This window comes from Pseudophryne corroboree, chromosome 2, assembly GCF_028390025.1.
Source record: "Pseudophryne corroboree isolate aPseCor3 chromosome 2, aPseCor3.hap2, whole genome shotgun sequence".
NCBI lineage: Eukaryota > Metazoa > Chordata > Amphibia > Anura > Myobatrachidae > Pseudophryne > Pseudophryne corroboree.
In genome coordinates, this window is record NC_086445.1 from 274719607 (window position 1) to 274733429 (window position 13823).

Below are 13823 nucleotides of genomic sequence, written 5' to 3' on the forward strand. Positions count from 1 at the left end.
TGCCTTCTATATAAGACTGAGTCTTTGATATGGTCTATGGTTAGCAGAATCGTGTCTCTGTCTAGTGTGTCAATATTTTCTGACAGTTTTTCTGACCACGCAGCGGCAGCACTGCACATCCATGCTGACGCAATAGCTGGTCTAAGTATAATGCCTGAGTGTGTGTATACAGACTTCAGGATCGCCTCCTGCTTTCTATCAGCAGGTTCCTTGAGGGCGGCCGTATCCGGAGACGGTAGTGCCACCTTTTTAGACAAACTTGTGAGCGCTTTATCCACCCTAGGAGGTGTTTCCCAACGTGACCTATCCTCTGGCGGGAAAGGAAACGCCATTAGTACCTTCTTAGGAATTACCAATTTTTTGTCAGGGAAAGCCCACGCTTCTTCACACACTTCATTTAATTCATCTGATGGGGGAAAAACTACGGGTAGTTTTTTCTCCCCAAACATAATACCCTTTTTAGTGGTACCTGGATTTATATCAGAAATGTGTAACACCTCTTTCATTGCCTCAATCATGCAGTGAATGGCCTTAGTGGGCATCAGATTAGACTCATCGTCGTCGACACTGGTGTCAGTATCAGTGTCGACATCTGCGTCTGTGATCTGAGGTAGCGGGCGTTTTAGAGCCCCTGATGACCTTTGAGACACCTGGACAGGCACGAGCTGAGAAGTCGGCTGTCCCACATTTGGCATGTCGTCAAATTTCTTATGTAAGGAGTCTATACGTGCACTCATTTCTTTCCATAAGCTCATCCACTCAGGTGTCTGCCCCGCAGGGGGTGACAACCCTTCTAAAGGCATCTGCTCCGCCTCCACATCATTATCCTCATCAAACATGTCGACACCGCCGTACCGACACACCGCACACACACAGGGAATGCTCTAACAGAGGACAGGACCCATAAAAGCCCTTTGGGGGGACAGAGTGAGAGTATGCCAGCACACACCAGAGCGCTATATAATGCAGGGACTAACTGAGTTATGTCCCCTATAGCTGCTTTTTCTATATAAATGTATACTGCGCCTAAATTTAGTGCCCCCCCTCTCTTTTTTTACCCTTTTCTGTAGTGAAGACTGCAGGGGAGAGCCAGGGAGCTTCCTTCCAGCGGAGCTGTGAGGGAAAAATGGCGCCAGTGTGCTGAGGGAGATAGCTCCGCCCCTTTTCCGCTGACTATTCTCCCGCTTTTTCCTATATTCTGGCAGGGGTATTTTCCACATATATAGCCTCTGGGGCTATATATTGTGGTATTTTTGCCAGCCAAGGTGTTATTATTGCTTCTCAGGGCGCCCCCCCCCAGCGCCCTGCACCCTCAGTGACCGGAGTGTGAAGTGTGTATGAGGAGCAATGGTGCACAGCTGCAGTGCTGTGCGCTACCTTGGTGAAGACTGATGTCTTCTGCCGCCGATTTTCCGGACCTCTTCTTGCTTCTGGCTCTGTAAGGGGGACGGCGGCGCGGCTCCGGGACCGAACACCAAGGCTGGGCCTGCGGTCGATCCCTCTGGAGCTAATGGTGTCCAGTAGCCTAAGAAGCCCAAGCTGGCTGCAAGCAGGCAGGTTCGCTTCTTCTCCCCTTAGTCCCTCGCTGCAGTGAGCCTGTTGCCAGCAGGTCTCACTGAAAATAAAAAAACTAATTCTATACTTTCTTTCTAAAGGCTCAGGAGAGCCCCTAGTGTGCATCCAACCTCGGCCGGGCACAAAATCTAACTGAGGCTTGGAGGAGGGTCATAGTGGGAGGAGCCAGTGCACACCAGGTAGTCATAAATCTTTCTTAGAGTGCCCAGCCTCCTTCGGAGCCCGCTATTCCCCATGGTCCTTTCGGAGTTCCCAGCATCCACTAGGACGTCAGAGAAATAAGATTTTACTCACCGGTAAATCTATTTCTCGTAGTCCGTAGTGGATGCTGGGACTCCGTAAGGACCATGGGGATTAGCGGCTCCGCAGGAGACTGGGCACAACTAAAGAAAGCTTTAGGACTACCTGGTGTGCACTGGCTCCTCCCACTAAGACCCTCCTCCAGACCTCAGTTAGGATACTGTGCCCGGAAGAGCTGACACAAATAGGAAGGATTTTGAATCCCGGGTAAGACTCATACCAGCCACACCAATCACACCGTATAACTCGTGATACTATACCCAGTTAACAGTATGAAATATAACTGAGCCTCTCAACAGATGGCTCAACAATAACTCTTTAGATAGGCAATAACTATATACAAGTATTGCAGACAATCCGCACTTGGGATGGGCGCCCAGCATCCACTACGGACTACGAGAAATAGATTTACCGGTGAGTAAAATCTTATTTTCTCTGACGTCCAAGTGGATGCTGGGACTCCGTAAGGACCATGGGGATTATACCAAAGCTCCCAAACGGGCGGGAGAGTGCGGATGACTCTGCAGCGCCGAATGAGCAAACTCTAGGTCCTACTCAGCCAGGGTATCAAACTTGTAGACTGTTGCAAAAATGTTTGAACCCGACCAAGTAACAGCTCGGCAAAGTTGTAAAGCCGAGACCCCTCGGGCAGCCGCCCAAGAAGAGCCCACTTTCCTCGTGGAATGGGCTTTAACAGATTTAGGGTGCGGCAGTCCAGCCGCAGCATGTGCAAGTTGAATCGTGCTACAGATCCAGCGAGCAATCGTCTGCTTAGAAGCAGGAGCACCCAGCTTGTTGGGTGCATACAGGATAAATAGCGAGTCAGTTTTCCGGACTCCAGCCGTCCTGGAAACATATACTTTTCAGGGCCCTGACTACGTCCAGTAACTTGGAATCCTCCAAGTCCCAAGTAGCCGCAGGCACCACAATAGGTTGGTTCACATGAAAAACTGATACCACCTTAGGAAGGAATTGGGAACGAGTCCTCAATTCCTCCTTATCCATATAAAATACAGATAAGAGCTTTTGTATGACAAAGCTGCCAATTCTGATACACGCCTGGCCGACGCCACGGCCCACAGAATGACCACGTTCCACATGAGGTATTGTAGCTCCACGGATTTAAGTGGCTCAACCCAATGCGACTTCAGGAAATCCAACACCACGTTGAGATCCCACGGTGCCACTTGAGGCACAAACGGGGGCTGACTATGCAGCACTCCCTTAACAAAAGTCCAAACTTCAGGCAGTGAAGCCAGTTCTATTTTGGAAGAAAATCGATAGAGTCGAAATCTGGACCTTCATGGAACCCAATTTTAGGCCCATAGTCACCTCTGACTGTAGGAAGTGCAGAAATCGACCTAGCTGAAATTTCTCCTTTGGGGCCTTCCTGGCCTCACAGCACGCAACATATTTCCACCATATGCGGTGATAATGGTTTGCGCTCACTTCTTTCCTAGCTTTAAATAGCGTAGGGATAACTTCCTCCGGAATGCCCTTTTCCTTCAGGATCCAGCGTTCAACCGCCATGCCGTCACACGCAGCCGCGGTACGTCTTGGAACAGACAGGCCCCCTGCTGCAGCAGGTCCTGTCTGAGCGGCAGAGGCCATGGGTCCTCTGAGATCATTTCTTGGAGTTCTGGTTACCAAGCTCTTCTTGGCCAACCCGGAACAATGAGTATAGTTCTTACTCCTCTCATTACCCTGGGTAAGAGAGGCAGAGAAGGGAACACATACACCGACTGGTACACCCACGGTGTTACCAGAGCGTCCACAGCTATCGCCTAAGGGTCCCCTGACCTGGCGCAATATCTTTGTAGCTTTTTGTTGAGGCGGGACGCCATCATGTCCACCTGTGGCCTTTCCCAACGGTGTACAATCATTTGGAAAACTTCTGGATAAGTCCCCACTCTCCCGGGTGGAGGTCGTGGTTTCTGAGAAAGTCTGCTTCTCAGTTGTCCACTCCGGGAATGAACACTGCTGACAGTGCTAACATATGATTTTCCGCCCATCGGAGAATCCTTGTGGCTTCTGCCATCGCCATCCTGCTTCTTGTGCCGCCCTGTCGGTTTACATGAGCGACCGCCGTGATGTTGTCTGACTGGATCAGCACCGGCCGGTGTTGAAGCAGGGGTCTAGCCTGACTTAGGGCATTGTAAATGGCCCTTAGTTCCAGAATATTTATGTGTAGGGAAGTCTCCTGACTTTTCCATAGCCTTGGAAGTTTCTTCCCTGTGTGACTGCCCCCCAGCCTCGAAGGCTGGCATCCGTGGTCACCAGGACCCAGTCCTGTATGCCGAATCTGCGGCCCCCTAGAAGATGAGCACTCTGCAGCCACCACAACAGCGACACCCTGGCCCTTGGAGACAGGGTTATCCTCCGATGCATCTGAAGATGCGACCCGGACCACTTGTCCAACAGATCCCACTGGAAAATCCTTGCATGGGACCTGGCGAATGGAATTTCTTCGTAAGAAGCTACCATCCTTCCCAGGGCTCGCGTGCATTGATGCACCGACACCTGTATACGTATTAGGAGGTCTCTGTCTAGAGACAACAACTCCTTGGACTTCTCCTCCGGGAGAAACCCTTTTTATCCTGTTCTGTGTCCAGAACCATACCCAGAAACAGTAGACGCGTCGTAGGAACCAGCTGCGACTTTGGAATATTCAGAATCCAGCCGTGCTGTTGTAGCACTTCCCGAGATAGTGCTACTCCGCCGAACAACTGCTCCCTGGACCTCGCCTTTATAAGGAGATCGTCCAAGTACGGGATAATTATTTCGGCCATTACCTTGGTAAATACCTCTGTGCCGGGGACAGACCAACGGCAACGTCAGGAATTGGTAATGACAATCCTGTACCACAATTTTGAGGTACTCCTGGTGAAGAGGGTAAATAGGGACATGCAGGTAAGCATCCTTGATGTCCAGTGATACCATGAAATTCTCCAGGCTTGCAATAATCGCCCTGAGCGATTCCATTTTGAACTTGAACCTTCGTATATAAGTGTTCAAGGCTTTCAATTTTAGAATGGGTCTCACCGAACCGTCTGGTTTCGGTACCACAACATTTTGGAATAGTAACCCCGGCCTTGTTGAAGGAGCGGTACCTTGATTTCACCTGCTGGAAGTACAGCTTGTGAATTGCCGCCAGTACTACCTTTCTCCGAGGGCAGCAGGCAAGGCTGATGTGAGGTAACGGCGAGGGGGAGTCGCCTCGAACTCCAGCCTGTATCCCTGTGATACTATTTGCAGAACCTAGGGATCCACCTGTGGGCAAGCCCACTGGTCCCTCAAGTTCCCGAGACGCGCCCCTACCGCACCTGTCTCCTCCTGTGGAGCCCCAACGTCATGCGGTGGACTCAGAGGAAGCGGGGGAAGATTTTTGATCCTGGGAACTGGCTGCTGGTGCAGCTTTTTCCTTCTTCCCTTGTCTCTGTGCAGAAAGGAAGCGCCTTTGACCCGCTTGCTTTTCTGAAGCCGAAAAGACTGTACCTGAAAATACAGTGCTTTCTTAGGCTGTGAGGAAACCTGAGGTAAAACATTTTCTTCCCAGCTGTTGCTGTGGATACGAGGTCCCAGAGACCATCCCCAAACAATTCCTCACCCTTATAAGGCATAATCTCCATGTGCCTGTTATAGGCAGCATCACCTGTCCACTGCCGGGTTTCTAATACCCTCCTGGCAGAATGGACATTGCATTAATTCTGGATGCCAGCCGGCAAATATCCCTCTGTGCATCCTTTATATCTAAGACGACGTCTTTAATATGCTCTATGTTAGCAAACTATTATCCCTGTCTTAAGAGTATTAATATTATCTGACTGGGTATCAGACCACGCTGCAGCAGCACTATTTATGCTGAGGCAATTGCAGGTCTCAGTATATAACCTGAGTGTGTATATACAGACTTCAGGATAGCCTCCTGCTTTTTATCAGCAGGCTCCTTCAAGGTGGCTGTATCCTAAGACGGCAGTGCCACCTTTTTTGACAAACGTGTGAGCGCCTTATCCACCCTAAGGGATATCTCCCAACGTGACCTATCCTCTGACGGGAAAGGGTACGCCATCAGTAACTTTTTAGAAATTACCAGTTTCTTATCGGAGGAACCCACGCTACTTTACACACTTCATTCATTCATCTGATGTGGGAACAAAACACTGGCTGCTTTTTCTCCCCAAAAATAAAACCCCTTTTATGTGGTACTTGGGTTCATGTCAGAAATGCGTAACACATTTTTCATTGCCGAGATCATGTAACGGATGTTCCTAGTGGATTGTGTATATGTCTCAACCTCGTCGACACTGGAGTCAGACTCCGTGTCGACATCTGTGTCTGCCATCTGAGGTAACGGGCGCTTTTTTGAGCCCCTGATGGCCTTTGAGACGCCTGGGCAGGCGCGGGCTGAGAAGCCGGCTGTCCCACAGCTGTTTTACGTCATCCAGCCTTCTATGTAAGGAGTTGACATTTTCGGTTAATACCTTCCACCTATCCATCCACTCTGGTGTCGGCCCCACAGGGGGCGACATCCCATTTATCGGCCTCTGCTCCACCTCCACGTAACCTGCCTCATCCCACATGTCGACACAGCCGTACCGACACACAGCACACACACAGGGAATGCTCTGACAGAGAGAGAGTATGCCAGCACACTTTTCTCCCGCTTTTTTATGGATTCTGGCAGGGGTATTTATCACATATATAGCCTCTGGGGCTAAATATTGTGATATATTTGCCAGCCAAGGTGTTTTTATTGCTGCTCAGGGCGCCCCCCCCAGCACCCTGCACCCTCAGTGACCGGAGTGTGAAGTGTGTATGAGGAGCAATGGCGCACAGCTGCAGTGCTGTGCGCTACCTTGGTGAAGACTGATGTCTTCTGCCGCCGATTTTCCGGACTCTTCTTGCTTCTGGCTCTGTAAGGGGGCCGGCGGCGCGGCTCCGGGACCTAACATCAATGGCCGGTTCCATGCGGTCGATCCCTCTGGAGCTAATGGTGTCCAGTAGCCTAGGAAGCCCAAGCTACCACCAGTTAGGTAGGTTCGCTTCTTCTCCCCTTAGTCCCTCGCTGCAGTGAGTCTGTTGCCAGCAGATCTCACTGTAAAATAAAAAACCTAAAATATACTTTCTTTCTAGGAGCTCAGGAGAGCCCCTAGTGTGCATCCAGCTCAGCCGGGCACAAGAATCTAACTGGGGTCTGGAGGAGGGTCTTAGTGGGAGGAGCCAGTGCACACCAGGTAGTCCTAAAGCTTTCTTTAGTTGTGCCCAGTCTCCTGCGGAGCCGCAAATCCCCATGGTCCTTACGGAGTCCCAGCATCCACTTAGGATGTCAGAGAAACATAAATAATAAGAATTTACTTACCGATAATTCTATTTCTCGGAGTCCGTAGTGGATGCTGGGGTTCCTGAAAGGACCATGGGGAATAGCGGCTCCGCAGGAGACAGGGCACAAAAAGTAAAGCTTTACGATCAGGTGGTGTGTACTGGCTCCTCCTCCTATGACCCTCCTCCAAGCCTCAGTTAGGATACTGTGCCCGGACGAGCGTACACAATAAGGAAGGATTTATGAATCCCGGGTAAGACTCATACCAGCCACACCAATCACACCGTACAACCTGTGATCTAAACCCAGTTAACAGTATGGTAACAGAGGAGCCTCTGAAAGATGGCTCCCTACAACAATAACCCGATTTAGGTAACAATAACTATGTACAATTATTGCAGATAATCCGCACTTGGGATGGGCGCCCAGCATCCACTACGGACTCCGAGAAATAGAATTATCGGTAAGTAAATTCTTATTTTCTCCATCGTCCTAGTGGATGCTGGGGTTCCTGAAAGGACCATGGGGATTATACCAAAGCTCCCAAACGGGCGGGAGAGTGCGGATGACTCTGCAGCACCGAATGAGAGAACTCCAGGTCCTCCTTAGCCAGGGTATCAAATTTGTAGAATTTTACAAACGTGTTCTCCCCCGACCACGTAGCCGCTCGGCAGAGTTGTAATGCCGAGACCCCTCGGGCAGCCGCCCAAGAAGAACCCACCTTCCTTGTGGAGTGGGCTTTTACCGATTTTGGCTGTGGCAGGCCTGCCACAGAATGTGCAAGCTGAATCGTACTACAAATCCAGCGAGCAATAGTCTGCTTAGACGCAGGAGCGCCCAACTTGTTGGGAGCATATAGTATAAACAGTGAGTCAGATTTCCTGACTCCAGCTGTCCTTGAAATGTATATTTTTAAAGCTCTGACAACGTCCAACAACTTGGAGTCCTCCAAGTCGCTTGTAGCCGCAGGCACTACAATAGGCTGGTTCAGATGAAATGCTGACACCACCTTAGGGAGAAAATGTGGACGAGTCCGCAGTTCTGCCCTGTCCGAATGGAAAATCAGATATGGGCTTTTGTAAGATAAAGCTGCCAGTTCTGACACTCTCCTGGCCGAAGCCAGGGCTAGTAGCATGGTCACTTTCCATGTGAGATATTTCAAATCCACATTTTTTAGTGGTTCAAACCAATGAGATTTGAGAAAGTCCAAAACAACATTGAGATCCCACGGTGCCACTGGAGGCACCACAGGGGGCTGTATATGCAGTACTCCCTTAACAAAGGTCTGGACTTCAGGAACTGAAGCCAATTCTTTCTGGAAGAAAATCGACAGGGCCGAAATTTGAACCTTAATAGATCCCAATTTGAGACCCATAGACAATCCTGATTGCAGGAAATGTAGGAATCGACCCAGTTGAAATTCCTCCGTCGGAGCACTCCGATCCTCGCACCACGCAACATATTTTCGCCAAATGCGGTGATAATGTTGCGCGGTTACTTCCTTCCTTGCTTTAATCAAGGTAGGAATGACTTCTTCCGGCATGCCCTTTTCCTTTAGGATCCGGCGTTCAACCGCCATGCCGTCAAACGCAGCCGCGGTAAGTCTTGAAACAGACAGGGACCCCGCTGAAGCAAGTCCCTTCTCAGAGGTAGAGGCCACGGATCCTCCGTGATCATCTCTTGAAGTTCCGGGTACCAAGTCCTTCTTGGCCAATCCGGAACCACTAGTATCGTTCTTACGCCTCTTTGCCGTATAATTCTCAATACTTTTGGTATGAGAGGCAGAGGAGGAAACACATACACCGACTGGTACACCCAAGGCGTTACCAGCGCGTCCACAGCTATTGCCTGCGGGTCTCTTGACCTGGCGCAATACCTGTCCAGTTTTTTGTTGAGGCGAGACGCCATCATGTCCACCATTGGTCTTTTCCAACGGGTTACAAGCATGTGGAAAACTTCTGGATGAAGTCCCCACTCTCCCGGGTGAAGGTCGTGTCTGCTGAGGAAGTCTGCTTCCCAGTTGTCCACTCCCGGGATGAACACTGCTGACAGTGCTATCACATGATTCTCTGCCCAGCGAAGAATCCTTGCAGCTTCTGCCATTGCACTCCTGCTTCTTGTGCCGCCCTGTCTGTTTACATGGGCGACTGCCGTGATGTTGTCCGACTGGATCAACACCGGTTTTCCTTGAAGCAGAGGTTCTGCCTGGCTTAGAGCATTGTAGATTGCTCTTAGTTCCAGAATGTTTATGTGAAGAGACGTTTCCAGGCTCGACCACACGCCCTGGAAGTTTCTTCCTTGTGTGACTGCTCCCCAGCCTCTCAGGCTGGCGTCCGTGGTCACCAGGATCCAATCCTGTATGCCGAATCTGCGGCCCTCCAATAGATGAGCACTCTGCAACCACCACAGAAGAGATACCCTTGTCCTTGGAGACAGGGTTATCCGCTGGTGCATCTGAAGATGCGACCCTGACCATTTGTCCAGCAGATCCCTCTGGAAAATTCTTGCGTGGAATCTGCCGAATGGAATTGCTTCGTAAGAAGCCACCATTTTTCCCAGGACTCTTGTGCATTGATGTACAGACACCTTTCCTGGTTTTAGGAGGTTCCTGACAAGTTCGGATAACTCCTTGGCTTTTTCCTCCGGGAGAAAAACCTTTTTCTGAACCGTGTCCAGAATCATCCCTAGGAACAGCAGACGTGTTGTCGGAATTAACTGGGATTTTGGAATATTCAGAATCCACCCGTGCTGCTTTAGCACTTCTTGAGACAGTGCTAATCCCATCTCTAGCTGTTCTCTGGACCTTGCCCTTATTAGGAGATCGTCCAAGTATGGGATAATTAATACGCCTTTTCTTCGAAGAAGAATCATCATCTCGGCCATTACCTTGGTAAAGACCCGAGGTGCCGTGGACAATCCAAACGGCAGCGTCTGAAACTGATAGTGACAGTTCTGTACGACGAACCTGAGGTACCCCTGGTGTGAGGGGTAAATTGGAACGTGGAGATACGCATCCTTGATGTCCAAGGATACCATAAAGTCCCCTTCTTCCAGGTTCGCTATCACTGCTCTGAGTGACTCCATCTTGAACTTGAACTTTTTTATGTACAGGTTCAAGGATTTCAGATTTAGAATAGGTCTTACCGAGCCATCCAGCTTCGGTACCACAAATAGAGTGGAATAATACCCCTTTCCTTGTTGTAAAAGAGGTACCTTGACAATCACCTGCTGAGAGTACAGCTTGTGAATGGCTTCCAAGACCGTCACCCTGTCGGAGGGGGACGTTGGTAAAGCAGACTTCAGGAAACGGCGAGGTGGATCCGTCTCTAGTTCCAACCTGTACCCCTGAGATATTATCTGCAGGATCCAGGGATCTACCTGCGAGTGAGCCCACTGCGCGCTGAAATTCTTGAGACGACCGCCCACCGCCCCCGAGTCCGCTTGGGAAGCCCCAGCGTCATGCTGAGGCTTTTGTAGAAGCGGGGGAGGGCTTCTGTTCCTGGGAAGGAGCTGCCTGTTGCAGTCTCTTCCCCCTTCCTCTGCCTCGTGGCAGATATGAATATCCCTTTGCTCTCTTGTTTTTAAAGGAACGAAAGGGCTGCGGTTGAAAAGTCGGTGTCTTTTTCTGTTGGGGAGTGACTTGAGGTAAAAAGGTGGATTTCCCGGCTGTAGCCGTGGCCACCAAATCCGATAGACCAACACCAAATAACTCCTCCCCTTTATACGGCAAAACTTCCATATGCCGTTTTGAGTCCGCATCACCTGACCACTGTCGCGTCCATAAACTTCTTCTGCCCGAAATGGACATAGCACTTACCCGTGATGCCAGTGTGCAAATATCCCTCTGTGCATCACGCATATAAAGAAATGCATCCTTTATTTGCTCTAAAGACAGTAAAACATTGTCCCTATCCAGGGTATCAATATTTTCAATCAGGGACTCTGACCAAGCTACCCCAGCACTGCACATCCAGGCTGTCGCTATAGTTGGTCGTAGTATAACACCTGTATGTGTGTATATACTTTTTTGGATATTTTCCATCCTCCTATCTGCTGGATCTTTAAGTGCGGCCGTCTCAGGAGAGGGTAACGCCACTTGTTTTGATAAGCGTGTGAGCGCCTTGTCCACCCTAGGAGGTGTTTCCCAGCGCGCCCTAACCTCTGGCGCGAAAGGGTATAAAGCCAATAACTTCTTTGAAATTAGCAGTTTTTTATCGGGGGCAACCCACGCTTCATCACACACCTCATTTAATTCATCTGACTCAGGAAAAACTATAGGTAGTTTTTTCACACCCCACATAATACCCTGTTTTGTGGTACCTGTAGTATCAGCAATATGTAACGCCTCCTTCATTGCCAAAATCATATAACGTGTGGCCCTACTGGAAAATACGGTTGATTCGTCACCGTCGCCACTGGAATCAGTGCCTGTGTCTGGGTCCGTGTCGACCGACTGAGGTAACGGGCGTTTTACAGCCCCTGACGGTGTTTGAGGCGCCTGGACAGGTGCTAATTGATTGTCCGGCCGTCTCATGTCGTCAAACGACTGCTTTAGCGTGTTGACACTATCCCGTAATTCCATAAATAAAGCCATCCATTCTGGTGTCGACTCCCTAGGGGGTGACATCCCCATATTTGGCAATTGCTCCGCCTCCACACCAATATCGTCCTCATACATGTCGACACACACGTACCGACACACAGCAGACACACAGGGAATGCTCTTAAAGAAGACAGGACCCCACTAGCCCTTTGGGGAGACAGAGGGAGAGTTTGCCAGCACACACCAAAAGCGCTATATATGACAGGGATAGCCTTATAATAAGTGCTCCCTGTATAGCTGCTTTAATATATATATTTTTGCCACAATTTTGCCCCCCCTCTCTTGTTTTACCCTGTTTCTGTAGTGCAGTGCAGGGGAGAGCCTGGGAGCCTTCCTGACCAGCGGAGCTGTGTGAGGAAAATGGCGCTGTGTGCTGAGGAGATAGGCCCCGCCCCTTTTTCGGCGGGCTCGTCTCCCGCTCTTTAACGGATTCTGGCAGGGGTTAAATATCTCCATATAGCCCCCGGAGGCTATATGTGAGGTATTTTTTGCCAAAAAATAGGTTTACATTGCCTCCCAGGGCGCCCCCCTCCCAGCGCCCTGCACCCTCAGTGACTGCCGTGTGAAGTGTGCTGAGAGGAAATGGCGCACAGCTGCAGTGCTGTGCGCTACCTTAAGAAGACTGAGGAGTCTTCTGCCGCCGATTCTGGACCTTCTTCTCGTTTCAGCATCTGCAAGGGGGCCGGCGGCGAGGCTCCGGTGACCATCCAGGCTGTACCTGTGATCGTCCCTCTGGAGCTAATGTCCAGTAGCCAAAGAAGCCAATCCATCCTGCACGCAGGTGAGTTCACTTCTTCTCCCCTAAGTCCCTCGTTGCAGTGATCCTGTTGCCAGCAGGACTCACTGTAAAATAAAAAACCTAAGCTAAACTTTTCTAAGCAGCTCTTTAGGAGAGCCACCTAGATTGCACCCTTCTCGGCCGGGCACAAAAATCTAACTGAGGCTTGGAGGAGGGTCATAGGGGGAGGAGCCAGTACACACCACCTGATCGTAAAGCTTTACTTTTTGTGCCCTGTCTCCTGCGGAGCCGCTATTCCCCATGGTCCTTTCAGGAACCCCAGCATCCACTAGGACGATAGAGAAATTAAGATAAGCATATGGTTAGATAGAGTTATGGAAACAGATGGAAAAAGTCCAATAATACAACCATTATATCAATAAATTACACATCTGTACCACAGACACCTATTCAAATGCATGTGTTAATGAATGTTAAGTTGTGAAAAGAGATCTCACAACAGGTATTTATTACTATACTTTGGGTCATTCAGCAGCATATTTGTTGCTTACATAACAGAGATACAACAACTTATAGTTTCTGGCAGCAAGACGTCCGCAACACATAGTTGCAGATAAAGCTATTCACTAGAATGTGTGCTAATGGGAATAAAGCACAACACTGCCTACTCATTTCCAAGTATGTGTCTGCTAGATGGGAATAATTATGTGCAGAAGCCTCTTGTAGAAGGATCGAATCGATTTATAGCTAGACAGACAGAAAACGACAGGACCATAGATTCCCTCAACTATGTAATGTTGGTTAATTACATATATTGCATAGCAGAAAATGCAACTATATGTCCATTAGCAAGCGCATGATAGCTATTCTTATTAAGTCTTAAGTGAAATACATGTTACCTATAGAGCGTTCTAGGCAAGAAATAAATGAGACAGATAGCCAAGCATCTTATATCCCTGGGTAACAGAATAATATGGGGCCCAGATTAGCAGAGATGGATACTGTCAACATCAGCCACCAACAGATGTGTCCTCATACATCATTGCTGTAGTTACGGCAAACAGCCCCACTCAGTGTGCCAGGTATAGTGCAACTTTGCTAGTGTTGGGCATCTTTTTTGCTGAAAATCTTACTCACAATGCGAATAGAACAACCCAGGGCACTTCGTTGATTAACCTGACATGTGAAACTTGTATATTTGTATTGGACCGAGTCTGAATCTGTACAAAGTGCTACGATGCAGCGGCTGTTTTCCACTCCAAGTTCCGTTGTGCTATGTATATGTT

The 13823-nt window shown here is 49.4% G+C and overlaps 1 protein-coding gene across 3 annotated transcripts in view; it reads right to left on the reverse strand.

Moving 5' to 3' along the window:
• COG3 (component of oligomeric golgi complex 3) overlaps window positions 1-13823 on the reverse strand; it is a 251481-nt gene that overhangs the window by 228409 nt on the left and 9249 nt on the right. The window lies entirely within an intron of this gene.